Source organism: Capsicum annuum, chromosome 5, assembly GCF_002878395.1.
Source record: "Capsicum annuum cultivar UCD-10X-F1 chromosome 5, UCD10Xv1.1, whole genome shotgun sequence".
NCBI classification, from domain to species: Eukaryota; Viridiplantae; Streptophyta; class Magnoliopsida; order Solanales; family Solanaceae; genus Capsicum; species Capsicum annuum.
Window position 1 is genome coordinate 200,590,241 of NC_061115.1, and position 18,563 is coordinate 200,608,803.

Genomic DNA, 18,563 nt, shown 5'->3' on the forward strand with positions numbered 1-18,563 from the left:
TTCGTCGGTCAACAGAATTTCTTAATCGGAATCTATGATTATAAACCAGTCTAAAGAGTCAAATCATTTTGAAAAATATTTTTCAAAGGTGATTTGGCACACCGAATTATGTCAAGTGACGATTCTGAATTTAATTAAAAAAATGAATCTTTTTCGAAACAAATCTTTATTTTGTCACTTTACTAATAAAAAGTCTTTTTGAACTTTAAAATCAACAATCTTTTTGGTTCAAAAAGGGGTGTGATAAATTTTACCAGCTACCTCAAGATTTTAGTTTTGGAGATTGCTAAAACTTATTTCTTAGATTTTTTCTTATAGCCTCTATGAACTACTTTATTCAAATTAAGAACATAAATTTCAAATACCAAAAAAAAAAAAAACCCCGCATATACGGCCTTAAGCAGCACACGTCCTTTTGGACTCCCAACTGGACAATTACTCGGGTTCATTGCAATTTGCACCATAAATCCATAATGCGTGGTATCGTTTTTGACTTACACCCTATTCTATTTTTTCTTATAATTTACATTTTAATCTCTTTATTTTCTTACAAAGTAGTAAAATTATTCTTTTAATAATTTTTTTATGAGGGTAAAATAGGAATAACAATATACTTTCTTCTTTTAAAAAAGAATGACCTTGTTTGACTTGGCATGAAGTTTAAGAAAATAAAAAAGACTTTTGAATCTTGTGGTGTTAAATTAAAGAAATGTTAAATGTACCAAAATGCCCTTTAATCTTGTGGTCTTAAACATGTGATGTGGAAAGTTGAAATTAAAAAGTTGTTAAAAAAGAAAAGGGGTTATTCTTTTTGAAGCAGACTAAAAAGAAAAGTAGGTCATTCTTTTTTAAATGGAGGAAGTATTATTTTTTAAAGAGATAATACTCTATTACCCCCTAAACTATACCCGAAACGGAAGAAACATACCTCAACTTAAAGGGGTTCTATTACCCCCTGAACTAATTAAAAGTATAATTTTGACACCCTTAGTGCCTACGTGGCACAACACGCTGAAGTGTCCACGTAGGCACATGTGTGTGCCGCGTAGACATGTGTGTGCCGCGTAGACATGAAGGGTATTAAAATTATACTTTTAATTAGTTCAAGGGTAATAGGACCCCCTTTATGTTGAGATGTGTTACAACCATTTTGGGTATAGTTCAGGGGGGTAATAGGGTATTTTCTCTTTTTTAAAATAAATTTATTTAAATTTTAATGTAGGAGGCTAAATGGATTAAATTCTTCCTGCCATTTACTTTTTCATTTGATATATTAGGTTACACTTTCTCCAACGGTAAACAAAGCGACAGTTCATATTTGCTTAAGACAACAAATTACAATATGAGTAAATCATCAATCGATGAAAATAAAAAGAAACTGCAAGATCGATTGAAGAAGGAGAAATGACATATTCTATAAAGAAGGATGGTTTGTTGATTTTATTAGCCTAGATGATGATAGTGATGAAGAGGAACAGACTATTGATCAAAGAAGTAAGGAAACACCACTTTCTGAGAGTGGTCCCACAGAGATCCAACTGTATGATCTTGATGAGCTTATTAAACCCATGAGTCTTCTAAATAGGAATAGATCCTTAGGTTTATCTCCTCATATGGATGTCCCAAGTGATATATGACCACAAACTATATATCAGAGAAGTCTCGGTATTGTAAATGAGGTTTTGTAGTTAGGTGTTTATTTAGGGGCCGTTTGGTACAATGTATAAGAATAATGCTGAATAAGGTGTATTAGTAATACTTGTATCATTAATACAATTATTAATAATAATGGTATTAGTTATACATACATTATTTTTTACACAACGTTTGATTTGATGCGTTAAAGATAATATATATTTATATAATTTTTATAAAAATATGTTTGTTTACCAAATTACCCTTCCTTAGTCCTTCTTGAATTCTTTTTTGTACATTGTATTTTCAACCGTGCAAGTGCAACAGTTATACTCTAGAGAAATGGAAAATCCACTTTCAATTTCTTCTCTGAATTCAAAAATTCCAGCAGTGAAATCAACGGAATTATAGTTGAAAAGGGGAAGAACTCGAAAAATAAGAATAATAAAGTGGAATAGCCGTTACAAAGCTGAAAAAGTTGAAAAAATAGGTGGATTCCGAAAGATGGAGTTTTATTAAAGCCACCGCATCAATCAACGAAGAAAACGATAGATGGGTTTACTCTATACATGAAAGGGGAGTTGGGTATTAAAAGGTCTAATGTTGGAGGTACCCATTTTAACATTTGATTGTAATTGTTGTTTTTAGTTGTGCTGGGATACAAATAAATCATTGGCCACAGATGTACTTCACATTAACTATTGGTTATGCATCTAGTTGTTTCCAATAAGGAGGAAAAAGATCGTTACTTCTCGAAAAATAAAGAATGATTCAGCAAGGTCTTGTTAAATTTTGATCTTGTATTTGACATGTCTTGTGAATTGATAACAGGATTTGCAAGATATTATGGCAAAGGCGAAGGATCGTAATGATGAGATCATTAAGATGCCATGGGGAGAGAGTTTCGCTGAAAAATTATAGTTCCCTCAACTATACTGATAATTTTGATTGTTTCTTTGAATGTGAAAATTAGTTACACCTTAGAATTTTATGGGCGCCTCTGAGAAGTCTCTGTAAATGCACAAGAATTAACGTTTCAGGCTTTTGTTGTACGTTTGTATCTACTGTGATTGTCTGATTATTGTGCACCAAGATGGTGACATCATACGTCACTTTATAATCTCATAGGTAGCGATGAGCATTGAAAGATGTAGCTCTTTGGCAATGGGTTCATCTCAAGTTCTTTCAATGTGGTCTATAGATGATATTTGTGAACTAATATTACATCTAAATCCATAATAGTATTAGTATGAGTTCAGTGCTAAAAACCTTAAAGGTCGAACTTGATTCGGTGATGATCTATTCTGATATATTTCTATTTTATCTTATAGGGCTCGTGAAGATACTCATGAAGTATGACAAAAGAACTGGAGCTCTTCTTCGCTTTCCTTTCATTCAGAACGTCTTACAGCAGACTTTCTTCACCATTGATTTGTTTTACAAGCTTGTGATGCAATTAACTAGAGAGGGACAGAAGATCATCTGGCCAGAGTTATCGCAACAAGAGCTAAGGTCGATCTGAAGATAATCGTTAATGAGTACCAGAAGAGGGATAACATTCCTCTGGGTCACGCCATTGCAAAAGATACAAGATGAGATTATGAAAGTATAATGTTGGCTTTCCTGGACAAGAGGACTGGGAGGATTTGGCCACTTGTGTTTTACAATAAGCAGCACAAATACTCAATCTTGGAGATAATTCAAGAATCTAGCCTAAATAGTACTCAGCAAACACAAGATCAATCTAGAATCTTGAAAAAGATAGTTCCTTTAGCACCTAAACAACAAGAGCAAACCAAGAAAAAGGCACCAAAATTTAATGAGCAGAACAAATACTCAATCTTGAAGATAAATCCAAGAACTTAGCATAAAACTCCTCTACACACACAAAACCAATCTTCAATCTTGCAAAAAAAAAAAATTTCCTTTATCCCATAAACAACTATAGAGAACCAAGAGAAGTGTACCAAACATGCAATGAAGATGTAGAAAAATGGACAAAAAAAAAAAGAAAGACGATAATTGTTGTAGTAGAAATAAATGTGTCAACCTACTGTCATGGTCTTTGTCGCCATTGCTGTCTCATTTGCCAATATTTGGATCCAAACTATTGTAAATGGACAGTGCAGGCAAAAAAAACACTAGGTGGGTTCTCGTCTGTTCAAGTCTTGGTGGATAGATTCAGTCTTTCGTGGAGAAGATTTTTCTTTTAAGTTATATGAGTGCTCTGTGGTGCCAAGACAATTAAATTTGTGGTGAAAGATTATTCTGATCAATATATGTATTTATAAATAGTATCATGGTCTTTATCTGGGGGGTCTATCGAAAACCACCTCTCTACTTCTTCGAAGGTAGCGGTATGGACTGCGTACATTTTACCTTCCCCAGATCCCACTTGGTGGAAATTCACCAGATATGTTCAATTCAATATAATTTTTTTTCTTTTTTGAGGTGTCGAAATACTATTATGAAATAAAAGATTGTACCTGATTGCAAAAAGAAAATGATAGTCATAAAGTTTCTGCCATAAACCAACTGCTACGCAGAATCTTTGAAACAAAAATTGTAGGTCTTTAAAATTAAGAATCAAAACAATATTAAGCACTACTAACTTAGTCTACCTCCTCAATCTCAGCACTACTTCTGCCGCTAGATGCAGGACCGTCATCATCCATGCCAACACTTATGTCACCACCTGCTCCCCAGTATATTTTTGCAATAATTGGGTTGCAAATACTCTCAAACTCTTTTATTTTTTCCTCAAACTTATCAGCCTCAGCAAGTTGGTTACCATCGAGCTATTAGATGGCTTGCTCAATGGCATCCTCAATCTTCTTCTTGTCATCAGCGGACACCTTGGACGCAATCTTCTCATCCTTCACTATGTTCCTCATATTATCTGCCCTTGTCATTTGTGATGGTAATCTTGTTCTTCTGTCCAGTGGTATTATCCTCAGCTGAGACATTCAAACTTCCACAGATAATCCATATGACAACTGCATCTGCAGAACATCACAAGAGGAAAGAAATGCAGAAACACAAATATTAACAGGAAGACCAATTCATTTCCAATTCATTATGCTTTTCTCTGGTGTTATATACGCCATTATAAAACCTGAAATTTGTTCAAGCATATCTTCGATTTGTCCGAGAACTGTAACTCTAGTTATTCTAGGCAAATCTACCATCGTTAAGTCTGGAACACCATTCTTTTTCACTATAAGTTTTGAAGAGATATCGGATATGCCCTTACCATGTCTAGCAATCTCATTAGTTGCGAGAATAATGACATCTGCAATGTGAGCTTCATCGGTTGGAACCAAATTTCCATTGTACTCCAAGTAAACCTCGGTCTCCCTGTGATTTTGGAGCCTCGTGATGAGAGGCACTCTAGTGCAAATGCCTTCTCCTCTAGGAAGTTTAATTCCAGCAATTGACTCAAGCACACTCTTATCAGAAGGCCTAGGTTCAGCTATGGCTAGTTATCAGAGTCGAGCACTTTTTTACTTGTTAAACCCAAGATAACATGAGCTTCAACTATTCAAGTTTAGACAATAATTTAGCCATGCACTTCTAAACTAATTTCTGGTGGCAATATTCTTTGAAGCAAACTTGTTGCACAACCATCAGATAAAAATTATACACTGATCAGAAAGTTGAATTCCAAAGCAGAGGAGTTTCTTGAAAGTTAGAGTTATAGCTAGTCAATTAAGGAAAGGGCAGGCCGCACAACATGAAGCAACATAGAACTAACATAGCAAATAAAAAGGAAATGGTTATACTTCCCCGCTAATTGTCATAGCAGCTATCAAATTGCACCATAGAATCTAGAAGTCAAATGGCTACAAAGAGAATTTGAATAACTGCCGTAGCATCTATAAAATTACATATACACTTAACACATTTGTTCTAGATTTGAAATATTTAACAAACATTAGTTACACAAAAATTTAGCATCCTTAGGTCTATAGCAATAACTAGGGGTGTCAAAAAATGGCACTATTGCCATACTTTAAAGTTGTTAATCAAGCAAAAACGATCAAACTAGTGACGCCACTTATATCCATAAGTTTGTCATACTTTAAATTTCATCATGGACAGCCATCCACACCATTGTGTCGCGCTTATCTTCACCCATACTTAAAAATAACTCTATTTTTTTTATCATCTTTATAGAGAACCATTGCAGCTTTGATACGTTGTTCTACAATGTACAACTCAAAAAATACAAGGGATTTAAGGATGGAATAAACTTGACCACGAACATCAGATCAATCACACTCTCTGAGCTTTTCAATCAAGGCACTCATTCTTTTGTATTGACCTTTAGTAAAAATTTTAAGAACTTCCATCATACCGTCAAGAAATCTCTTATTATTATCCTCTACTATTTTTTTACTTTTCTTGTTTTTCTCTTTTCATTAACATTAGAAGAGGACCTTTTAGCATACTCACCTTGTTTATGAGTCTGTCAGGATCCAACATTTTCATTAATGTTCCAGTTGTAATACCCCAATTTTTTAAACCGAAATGCTACATGATGCTCATGACCCCGAAGGACCACAAGCTAACTCATCACTGATATCTGTACCAGTATACTGCATAATATATCATAAAATGCAGAAAAATGAACATGAAAGGCCATAAGGTTTGAACTGAATAAATGTCTGATAACAAAATATCTAAAAAAGGTATAACAATACCAAAACAAGTCATAAATACTAAAAATAATGAGATCTGAATATCTAATCTGACATCCAGTCTGAAAGCCTCTAACTGAACTTAATAAGAAGTTGAAGGACCATGTCTCCAACTAACTCCATCTAGCAACTGAATAGTAAATGTAGCAATAATCATATCATCCTTGAATAAGAAGAACTCACTGCAAACTCTGAACACTGGAATGCTACTACTGATCTGGAGCTCGTGCCTCTGAACCTATGGTGTAACATAAGAGAAAGCACCATAGCGCAAATGCGTCAGTACGTCTGAATGTACTGAGTATATAAGTGAGGTAGGCTAAATAGAAATGGTTATATACATGAAAAATGCTAACTAATATGAACGTGGGAATTCATACATGCATACATAACTGTAACTAAACTCGTGGAGATACTGACTACTGTGTCTGAATACTGACAACATGAGTGTACTGATACTTAGATACTGAATAGATAAATAACTATTTCTGACATTTTGAATTATGAAGAACTGGTCTGGTTGACGGTGTCTAACAGTCCAGAAGCTGAATACTGATATCATGAATATAACTGTAATGATTGACCTAATCGATGTAACTGCTACTGAATCCTACTGCTATCTGAAATACATTAAACTAAATAATTGGGCTGAACTGAATAATTGAACTAAACTGATTAGCTGAATTGATACTGATTAACTAGACTGATATTAGTGGTATTGTTTAGTGGAGCTAAACTAAGTTTACTGGATTTCGATGACTGATGGAATGTACAGAATTCTGAGGACTAGTTGAGAGTACTGAAATTACTAAGATTGAAATTGAATACTAAGGTTACACATATTACTGAGTACTGAGATCACTGAACTACTAAGATTACTGAGGTTACTGAATTTTTCCTGAGTCACATGACTGGCTAAATTCTATAGATCATGGCTTGACTGAGAGTATCGTGATAACATGACATGGCTCTAGGCACACAACTATATATTCGAGTTCGAATACCCCCAGGACTCGATGGGAGGAAACTGACACAACATGACTGACTTGATCATAAGATTGGAGTCCACAATTCACATTGTCATAAGTAGGGGATATTATACTTCACGTAGTTCTTCAACATCTTAAGCATGGTAGGGAGTGCATGGATATATTTCATGTACATATAGTATATCTCCATTATCATACATGCTTCGTACCACAACAATAGCAACACATCAATAGCATGGAATTTATATTAAAGTATATAGCTAACATAGACTTGTTATTTAGATATCATGGAATCATGTAAACATGAATTTCTAGCATCCTAAGCATTTTATCAAACACCTTGCATGCATAATATTGAGCATAGGTATACTTAACAAATTTAGAAATCTTGAACCACCCAAATTCATGGGTTTCCAACTAACCTATTCGCATGATTCATGAAAAACACATCAACACACAACCTTGAATCCAAACAACAATCATTAACATGAATATAGTCATAAAACAACAAGGAAATCACAATTTATAATTTAAAACATGATTCTTAAGCTCCATGGATGAAAGGGACCCATGGATGAACACTATGCATACCTTAGATTAAGAATTCATGAAGATTGACGGTGAAATTTCCTTGAAGTAGACTCTTCTATGAAAACCGTAGGGCTTGTTCTTGAGAGTTTTGATCGTGAGAGGAAACACTAATCTTGTGGTTGAGAGTGTATGAGAGAGCTTTTTGAGATGTTTAACTAAAGAGAAAGGAAGATAATACACTCTTTGAGGATTATAAGTTGTGGGAATTGAAGTAAAAAGACCAAAATACCCTTACTAAAATGTCCCTCAATTGTAGGAAAAATATACTTGACGCCATCCGTGATAGGCCGTCAGGTCTGTGATAGGCCATCACGAATGGTCGTCACAAAAGGACTCAAAATTCTTGATTTTCTACCCAGACTGACGACGTTGTCAGAGATATCATCATAATGTGACGACGTCGTTAAAAAGGTCGTCAGAAATATGATAGCCCATCAAAAACGTCGTCTCAGTTTTCCAGCTTGACATGCTGAAATAAAATGGGGATAACTCTTTGCTCCAATATCGAATATATGCGAAATTGGTATCGTTGGAAAGATAATTCAAAGATATTTCATTTGATATATAATAAACCACCCAGTTAGTCATATACAACGAGTTATGATTGATTGAAGTTGACCCAAGTTTTGACGTTCACTAAAACTTGAACGATAGGAAAGTTTTCAACTTGTACTTGAGTTAGGGGACCTCTATGATATAAATTCATGCTCAAATAGATTTACACACTACCTAATTGATTAACACACTAAATTTACATAGGATTTAAAGCTTTTGAAACATCTACACATAGGAATGATGGATTTTTATCCTAGTCCGAGATGTGGGGTATTACAATATCTCCTCCTTGGAAACATTCATCCTCGAATGATACTGGCTGAGATGAGAGAAAAGGAAACTTACACAAATATATAACATGAATAACTGATCATGATTTCATGGCCGACATGACTGAAAACTGAGCATATCATACTGTATATGCATATCTGATGCATGCGAAGCTAATTTATGAATATAGGACTGAGTGTTCCGATAAACTGAGTTTCTCAAACTGAGAATGCATATCTGATGCTTAACTGATAAGTTGAATCCATGTATATCTGATGCATGATTATATGAGTGACATAATACGTGAATACATGACTGAAAGTACCGATAAGCGGACTACACATATCTGATACGTGAATACATGACTGAACTGACTCACGAACATGCAACTGAACATGCAATGGTAAAGGAACTAATATTGAACTAAAACATGAGAACATGACTGATTCTGCTACGTGACATATGGACTGAACATCATGAACTGAACTGAACCTCTGAATACTTGACTTACAGCTGAGGTCTAACTTGAAGGTCAAATTATGAGTACCCTCTATTCTAGACCGAATTCATTATGCAAGGAGAAATTGAAGGATGTAAGGCATGAGAGCGTTAAGAGAAGGTGGGGTATCTCCCCCTTGGGACGCTATGTCCCTCTAAGAATGCTTACCTTACGGAGATACTGGGTGATGCACAAGGCATCTACAAACTAGATTATAACTAAACTTCGGGAGTCAGAAGCTAATGAATGATGAATGAGATGAACTGAACTTGCAACTACTAGGAGGTTCTACCTTGAAATTGTTACATTCTCTGAGGTTTTGGATAGCATGAATAGATACAAGGATGAGAAAACAAGCTATACAAATTTGACTGCTTGATTGCTAAACTGACTTGCTGGCACGACATGAATATTAAAAGAAGGGAAACTGTTCCTAAAACATCTCATAGAATCCTGCACATAAGTATGGTGCACAACACACGCATGTACAAAACTCTACTAGATATGACTTTCAGACTTCCTAGAACTCTATTGAACCTGGCTCTGATACCAAGTTTGTAATACCTTTCTCAACTGAAATGCTACACGGTGCTCATGACCCCGAAGGACCACAAGCTAACCCATGACTGATATCTGTACCTGTATACTACATAATATATCATAAAATGCGAAAACATGAACATGAAAAGCCATAAGGTTTGAACTGAATAAACGTCTGATAACAAAATGTCAGAAAAAGGTATAACAATACCAAAATAAGTCATAAATACTAATAATAATGAGATCTGAATATCTAATCTGAAATCTAGTCTGAAAGCCTCTAACTGAACTGTATAAGGAGTTGAAGGAACATGTCTCCAACTAACTCCATCTAGCAACTAAATAGTAAATGTAGCAATAATCATATCATCTTTGAATGAGAAGGACTCACTGCAAACTCTGAACACTAGAATGCTACCGCTGATCTGGAGCTCATGCCTCTGAACCTGTGTTGTAACATAAGATAAAGCACCATAGTGCAAATGTGTTAGTACGTCTAAATATACTGAATATACTTATGAGGTAGGCTAAATGCAAAGGGTTATATGGATGAACAATTCTGACTAATATGAACGTGAGAATACATACATGCATACATAACTGTAACTGAACTCGTGGACATATTGACTACTAAGTATGAATACTGACAACATGAGTGTACTGATACTGAGATACTGAATAGATGAATGACTATTTCTGACAATTCAAATTATGAAGAACTAGTTTGGTTGACTTTGTCTGACAGTCGTGAAGCCGAATACTGATATCATGAATTCTGATAACTAATATGACTGATACATGAGTTAAGAAAACTGATATAACTGATATAACTGTGATGATCAGCCTAACCTATGTAACTGATATTGAGCAACTGTATCTGACAGTCTAAGTTCTGATGAAACTATCTGAGTTCCGTTCTTCTTGGAGTAACTAAATCTGAGATCAGTCCTATCTAGTGGGTAATCATGAGTATACTGATAATAAGGATGATTTGACTTACTCTGAGATCATTCCTATCTAGCGGGTGATCTTTAAATCTAATGATTCTGATACTGATTAATCATAGTTGAGATCAGTCCTAGCTAATGGGTGATTTTGAAGTGTATTTACAATGATAAGCATTGACTATATCTAACAGTACTGAATCTATACTACTAAGCTGAGTTGACTGTATCTAAAAGCCTTGATTCTATAACTGAAACTGTGGGATCTGTTCATCTAAATGACATGCCCCAAGTTAAGCTGACTAGGGTCCAATTTCTGCCCTGAATGGAAGGGTGCCAGTACAGCGCCACCAGTAAAGTCATTTGCTGTAGAGTCATTCCTAATCTATCGGGTGACTCCTGAGATCAGTCCTATACATATAAATGTCCTAATGGGTGACCCCTGAGTATGTCAGTCTTATCTAACGAGTGACATCTCATACCTACGCTGGCTATGTAGTTCTGGAACTTAGGAATTGCTTCTAAGGATCTCAGCCTTAATCTAACGGATGAGTCTCCATCCCTAGGCTCACTCGGTGCTTAATACTACTGCTATCTGAAAGACATTGAACTAAATAATTGGGCCGAACTAAATAACTGAACTAAAATGATTAGCTGAACTGATATTGATTAACTAGACTGATACTAGTGGTATTGTTTAGTGGAGCTAAACTAAGTTTATTGGATTTCGATGACTGACGAAATGTACTAAGTTCTGAGGACTAGTTGAGAGTACTGAAATTATTGAGATTGACATTGAATACTAAGGTTACAGATATTACTGAGTACTAAGATCACTGAATTACTGAGATTACTGAGGTTACTGGATTTTTTCTGAGTCACATGACTTACTAAATTCTATAGATCATGGCTTGACTGAGAGTATCGTGATAACATGACATGGCTCTAGGCATACAACTACATTTTCGAGTACGAATACCCCCAGGACTCGATGGAAGGAAACTGACACAACATGACTGACTTGATTATAAGATTGGAGTCCACAATTCACTTTTTCATAAGTAGGGGATATTATGCTTCATGTAGTTCTTCAACATCTTAAGCATGGTAGGGAGTGCATGGATATATTTCATGTACATATAGTATATCTCCATTATCATACATGCTTCATACCACAACAATAACAACACATCAATAGCATGGAATTTATATTAAAGTATAAAGCTTACATGGACTTGTCATTTAGATATCATGGAACCATGTAAGCATGAATTTCTAGCATCCTAAGCATTTTATCAAACACCTTGCATGCATAATATTGAGCATAGGTATACTTAACAAATTTAGAAATCTTGAACCACCCAAATTCATGGGTTTCCAACTAACCTATTCACATGATTCATGAAAAACACATCAACATACAACCTTGAATCCAAACAACAATCATTAACATGAATATAGTCATAAAACAACAAGGAAATCACAATTTATAATTTAAAACATGATTCTTGAGCTCCATGAATAAAAGGGGCCCATGGATGAACAATACACATACCTTAGATTAAGAATTCGTGAAGATTGATGGTGAAATTTCCTTGAAATAGACTCTTCTATGAAAATCGTAGGGCTTGTTCTTGAGAGTTTTGATCTTGAGAGGAAACCCTAATGTTGTGGTTGAGAGTGTATGACAGAATTTTTTGAGATGTTTAACTAAAGAGAATGGAATATAATACGCTCCTTGAGGCTTATAAGTCGTGGGAATTGAAGGAAAAAGACCAAAATACCCTTAGTAAAATGTCCCTCAATTGTAGAAAAAGTATACTTGACGCCATCCGTGACAGGCCGTCAGGTCCGTGATAGGCCGTCACGAATGGTCGTCACAAAAGGAGTCCAAATTCTTGATTTTCTGCCCAGGGATGACGAAGTTGTCAGAAATATCATCAGAATGTGACAACGTCATTAAAAAGGTCGTCAAAAATGTGATAGCCCGTCAGAAACGTCGTCACAGTTTTCCAGCTTGACATGCTGAAATAAAATGGGGATAACTCTTTGCTCCAATATCAGATTTAGGCGAAATTGGTATAGCTGGAAAGCTAATTCAAAGATATTTCATTTGATATATAATAAACCACCCAGTTAGTAATATACAACAAGTTATATGATCGATTGAAGTTCACCCAAGTTTTGGCGCTCACTAGAATGATAGAAAAGCTTTCAACTTGTACTTAAGTTAGGGGTCCTCTATGATCTAAATTCATGCTCAAATAGATTCCCACATTACATAATTTATTAACACACTAAATTTACATAGGATTCGAGGCTTTTGAAATATCTACGCATAGGAATGTCGGATTTTCATTCTAGTCCAAAATGTAGGGTATTACACCAGCACTAGCTACAACGACATTCTCTTCTCTACTAAACACACTAGGTCTAGTGGCATTTTTGGCTCCACTAAATGAACTAGGTTCAGTGGCATCTTCAGCTGTAGTAAATGCACTATGTCCAGCGGCATTTTAAGCTTCTCCAGTACCTACTTTAGAGCTATGATAAACATTACCTTCTTCTTCATCATCAACATCAATAAGAAATCCCAAACTCATGTCATTACAAAGTGGTGGAGTTGGACTCTTTTAAATTTCCTCAGTAGCATCTAGCAGTGCTTCTGCAAACTCTCCAGTTGCTCTATCCTTGTCAAAGATTTCCTTCCAATCCTCAAAAATTGACCATTTCTTAGTATTCATATTCTTCACTTTTCGTTCAGCCTACAAAAAAATAATTAAAATATAGCGTAATGCCATATTCATCAATTATGAAAGCATTTAAGAGCAACAATATTCAATAAATATAGCTCTTATTCCTTCAAATAGCAACAAACTTCAGCAAATCAAGACGTTTACTAACATTTTTTGATAGGTTGTCAATTGACTTCCATAAATGTTGTGTAGTAGATTATCAAAAATGACACAAATGACTTCTATAAATGAAGCATATGACATACTTAATATGAAAAGTGAAAAACCTCACAGAGACAATCAGAATAGTAAGTCGGATCATATTAATTACCTTCATAAAGTTATCCTAAAATATTGGATCGTCAACTAATATAGCTCCATCAATATATTGAAAGCCCAAACCACTTTGAGTCTTTAGGAGAGCTATAATTCCATAACATTTTTTTCAATATCGCATTTTATTTTTGATGTATGGTTCTCCTTTTAATGCACTTTTAGGATGATGTTTGTGGATATAACGTTCTAACTCCATCAAGTGGCCTGGTCTAAAGGTTCCATTATCGCCTCTCCAACCACTAGCACACAACTCTTTCAATCCATCTAAAAGAGTTTGTTTTTCCTCTGGAATGTTTTTCCTCTGGAATCCACATCCTTCGCGTCGATGGATTTGAGTTGCTTGGTTTTTTTGATGCCTTGGTTGATGATGTCTGACTATTCATTTCACCTATAAATCTTGTATAATAGATTGTCAGAAATATGAAAAATAGAGCATCACAATAAGTTCAGAAAGTGTGTCAAATTATCAAAAATATATTTTTAAATTATACTACACTTTACAGTCAGAGAATAACATGAAGTTAAGCTCCCAAAGATTAACTGATTCAACTAACCAACACTATAAATTATAGCATACAACAATCAGAGCTATAAAGAGTACAAAAGGATGTATTATTAAGCTCACAAAAGTTAAAAGTTCCTGGCAGCTATACAACACATACAAGACCAATTCTAAAGAGCTAATAAAGTCTAAAAGTAGTCCATAGCTAACAGGTAGTAATATAGTCTCGAAAGTGGCAACAAATCAATTATTAGTTCTTTCATTCCATATTCGTTGAGCCAACTCATTCCTCCAACTACTCCACTCCTCCGACGATTCAACAACATCAATATTTTTGTGTTGATGGCTTCTAAGAATTCCCCAACGTCCTTTCAAGAGACCGAACACCCTTTCAATAACATTACGATCCCTAGAATACCTCGTGTTGAAAAGTTCTTCTTTACATCAAGGTGATGGATTGTCACCTCGCCAATTCTTCAACCAATATCTATATCCTTGAAAAGGTTACAGAAAACCTTTTCCAATTGTATATCCTCCATTGCACAAATAATACCTATAATATAAGCATATAATTTAGTTATTTCTATATAATATTCAATCCATGATGTAACTTGAAAGCATATACATGACCTACCCTCGGGGATTTTTAAACCATTTCTTCTTACTATAGCATCTCATAAAACACGGCCATCGGCAGCTGATCCTTTCCAACCAGGTAACACATATGTAAAATTGAGGTTTCTATCAGTGGAGGATCCATGATTTTTCTTCAGGAGGTTCGGAAAATGAAAAGCTAAACTTGTGAATAAGCCAACAAAATATAATTTCAAACAAAATATAATTGCAAGGGATTCTATCTTTTTTTTAATAGCAGCAACTGTAACACAACAATAATTGAACAAAAAATTAGGCACCATAGCGAGAATCGAACCCACGATATGCAACAAATGCATGCAGCCCAAGTAGGGGAGCCAATACCACAGAGGTATCTCAAATATTTGATTAAAATGGTTCAAATTTAATATACGTACATAAATACAGGTTTTATACCTTATATATACGACATAATTTTTTTTTGAGGGGGTTCGGGTGAACCCCCTAGAAACCACGTAGGTCCGCCCCTGGTTTCTATCACAAACTCCTAAAAAATTAGTTGTTATCTCTCCTTTTCTTGTCCTATATCTTGGTTTGTATTTAGTTAGAACTCTAATAGGAATGTAAGTACCGTTTAGTGCACCTAAACAACCCTATAAGATAAATTATAATGTTACCTCAAAGTATTAAAGTTTTGTACTTAAAGAAGTGCTAAACTGTAATTTTACCTACCTCAAACCATTTCCAGCGATCTTCAGTCTCATCTTCAAGTATTGATTTAGGATTAACAAGTAACAATGGGGTTAGTTTGAGAATAGCGTACAAGCATTCATTGAAAGCCTGACTTACGCTCCATCCTGATCTAATATAATCAACTTTGATAGATCTATTCTTCTCGTGATGAGCCAAGATATTGAAAAATATCGCTAACTTTTCACTGCTTGACATACTTTTACTATCGGTCAAACCTCCAATATTCTTATTTAAGAGAACTGAAGTGTGGAAGACATTTCTATCCATTCTTAACTTATCGATACATACACCATCACTGTCGTTTATTACATAATGCAAGTGAGAAATAATTTAACACCCATACAGTACCTAACCTCACCCTTATTTCGATATCGTCTTCTTAGAGAATGACCATGACTAGCCATGATTATGAAAAGGCAAATAAGGACAACAAGAAATTGTTGAAACATTATCTCCTCAAGAATAATATATTCAGTACCTGACAGTGGTTGATGATCCATAATAACACCTAAATATGCCATCAAAATAAAAAGAATGAACAAATATAAAATTTTAAAATAAATCTGTGAACAACCATATAGAGAGTGAAACAGATACTCAAACAAAAAGATCAGTGATAAACCTAAACTTCATCATCAAATTCATTGACTTTGAAAGATTGTATTCCAAAATGATTGTCACTCTCTTGATGATTGATTTTGGTACACAATAAACTACATCCAAATTGTGAAATAGGGATGGAAAAAATAAACAATGACTAAAAATAAAGGTTTGATACAATTACTAACCTTGTGGAGAAAAGCAAACAATATTGATTAATTTGAAGGATGAAGATGTGGAGAATGTTACACTCTCTGTTTCATGGCAAAGTACCAAAACAGAGAGAACAATTATTTAATACAGTGGAAAAGGAACAGAAATGAAATAGTGGGAAAAGAACGCGGGAAAATAATTTTAAGGAGGAATAATGTCATTTAATAGACTAATACATGTGTTAAAAGTTTGGCAAAATGACCTTCTGGACCCTGTACTATGTCGGTTTTGTAAGTTGGACACTTCTACTTACATGTTTGTCATCTGGACCCCTGAACCGACTAAAAAAAATTTTTTAAACACTTTTTGGGTGAGTGTTACATACTCTCCCACGTTTGCTGCCACATCAGCTACCACGTGTCCCACATCATCTTTCACGTCATTTTTATATATAAAAAATATTATATATTAAAATAAATAAATAAATAAATAAAAATAAAACCCTCCCTTTATCTTTTTCTTCTCTCTTTCCCCATTTCTTTCCATTTGCTGTTCATCTTTCTCCATTCCCTTTCCTCATTTCTTTCTTTTTGTTGTTTTTCTTTCTTCATTTCTTCTTCTTCTTTTTCTTACAAATGAACTTTTTCCATGGTCACTCTCATAACACACCATTACACACACTCACAATGAGCTTCCAACAATCATCTTCCACAGATTTTACACCCACATAATAAAAACGCATACACACATAGAGACCCATGACTTCCTAATATAGAGAAAACAATACAAACACACCCAACTACCGAGAAAAACACACACACTCAACTCACACACACCACACACTCTTCACTGATATCACACATACACACAGATCTAGGAGAGATTGAGTAAGAGAGGGTGTATAACTAATGCAAGTATTAGTTATGCATAGTCTAAAAAAGGATACCAAATATGGTACTACTAATACACAAATCATAATGCATATATTATATTTTTAATACACTCAACCAAATGGCCCCTTAGTGTTCTGCTAGTGCAGAGCAATTTTTTCCCCCAACTTTAGGTTTTTTATTTAATTACTTAGGTATAGATCTAATGATTAGGATTTTTTTTCCATAATATTTGTTGTGCGAGATAGAACCAAAAACTGTTGTTATAGTGAATTAAAGGAAATGAAAGTTTCATCCCTTTATTTGCAAGTCTTTATTGGAGGCAGTTTCATTTCATTTCAGTATTAGCAATTTTCAAGTTAGTTAGAGCTCTCTTATTGAGTGTTGTTATCAAGGTGATAATGAACCTGTTGACTCAATCAACTCAAATTATGTTTATCATAGCTTGATTTCTATCACCTTTTTACTTTTTACAGGCAAGAATAATCAAAATAATCTCTAAAAAATGATAGTTAATTTTTTCAATTGGGAGTACTTTTCAGTTTTCACTGAATCCATTTCACTTTTATACTCAAAATAATCTCTTTTAAGACTTCAATTGCCTTTCTTTCATATGCACTTAATTCATTATTTTTTCACTGAATCCATTTCATTTTTGTACTCAAAATATTCTCTTTTAAGACTTCAATTGCCCTTCTTTGATATGCACTTAATTCATTATTTTAATTGTTTCGTTTGTTAATGTTCAGATTGACGAGAGAAATGTTTCAACTCTATTTAAATATAAAATCATTATTATAGTTATCCCTATTTTACTCTCATAAAAAATTATTAAAAGGATGATTTTATTGAAGGAAATAAAGAGATTGGGGTGTAAGTCATCAAAAGAAAAAAAAATAGAATAGGGTGCAAGTAACAAAAGAAAGCACACATTAGGGTGCAAAATGCAACGGACTCCAACTACTTCTTAGAAAAGTACTATTAAGCTTTTATACGTGCATTATTAAAAATAATTTTCAAATGTTGAACAAAGTTTATACATTATTTAACTTTAAAAGAGGAAATACTGAGAACTAAAACTTAACAGGGAGAAAGTATATAACTTTGACATAAAAAAAAGCACGAAGCTAAAAATAGAACGCCAGAATAAAAACTCACCACTTTTAACATAGATTTTTCTTTGCCATCTCTGTGTGTAGAATATATGCATTTCCTTCAATTCAAAAATCAATCCCTATAGCCATACGAAATCATACAAAAAGGACATAAAACCACTG

General features: G+C 34.3%; 1 pseudogene; it reads right to left on the reverse strand.

The window, feature by feature from the left end:
- Window positions 1-4,247: 4,247 nt before the first annotated feature.
- LOC124898607 lies at window positions 4,248-13,326 on the reverse strand (annotated as a pseudogene).
- Between the last annotated feature and the right edge of the window lie 5,237 nt (window positions 13,327-18,563).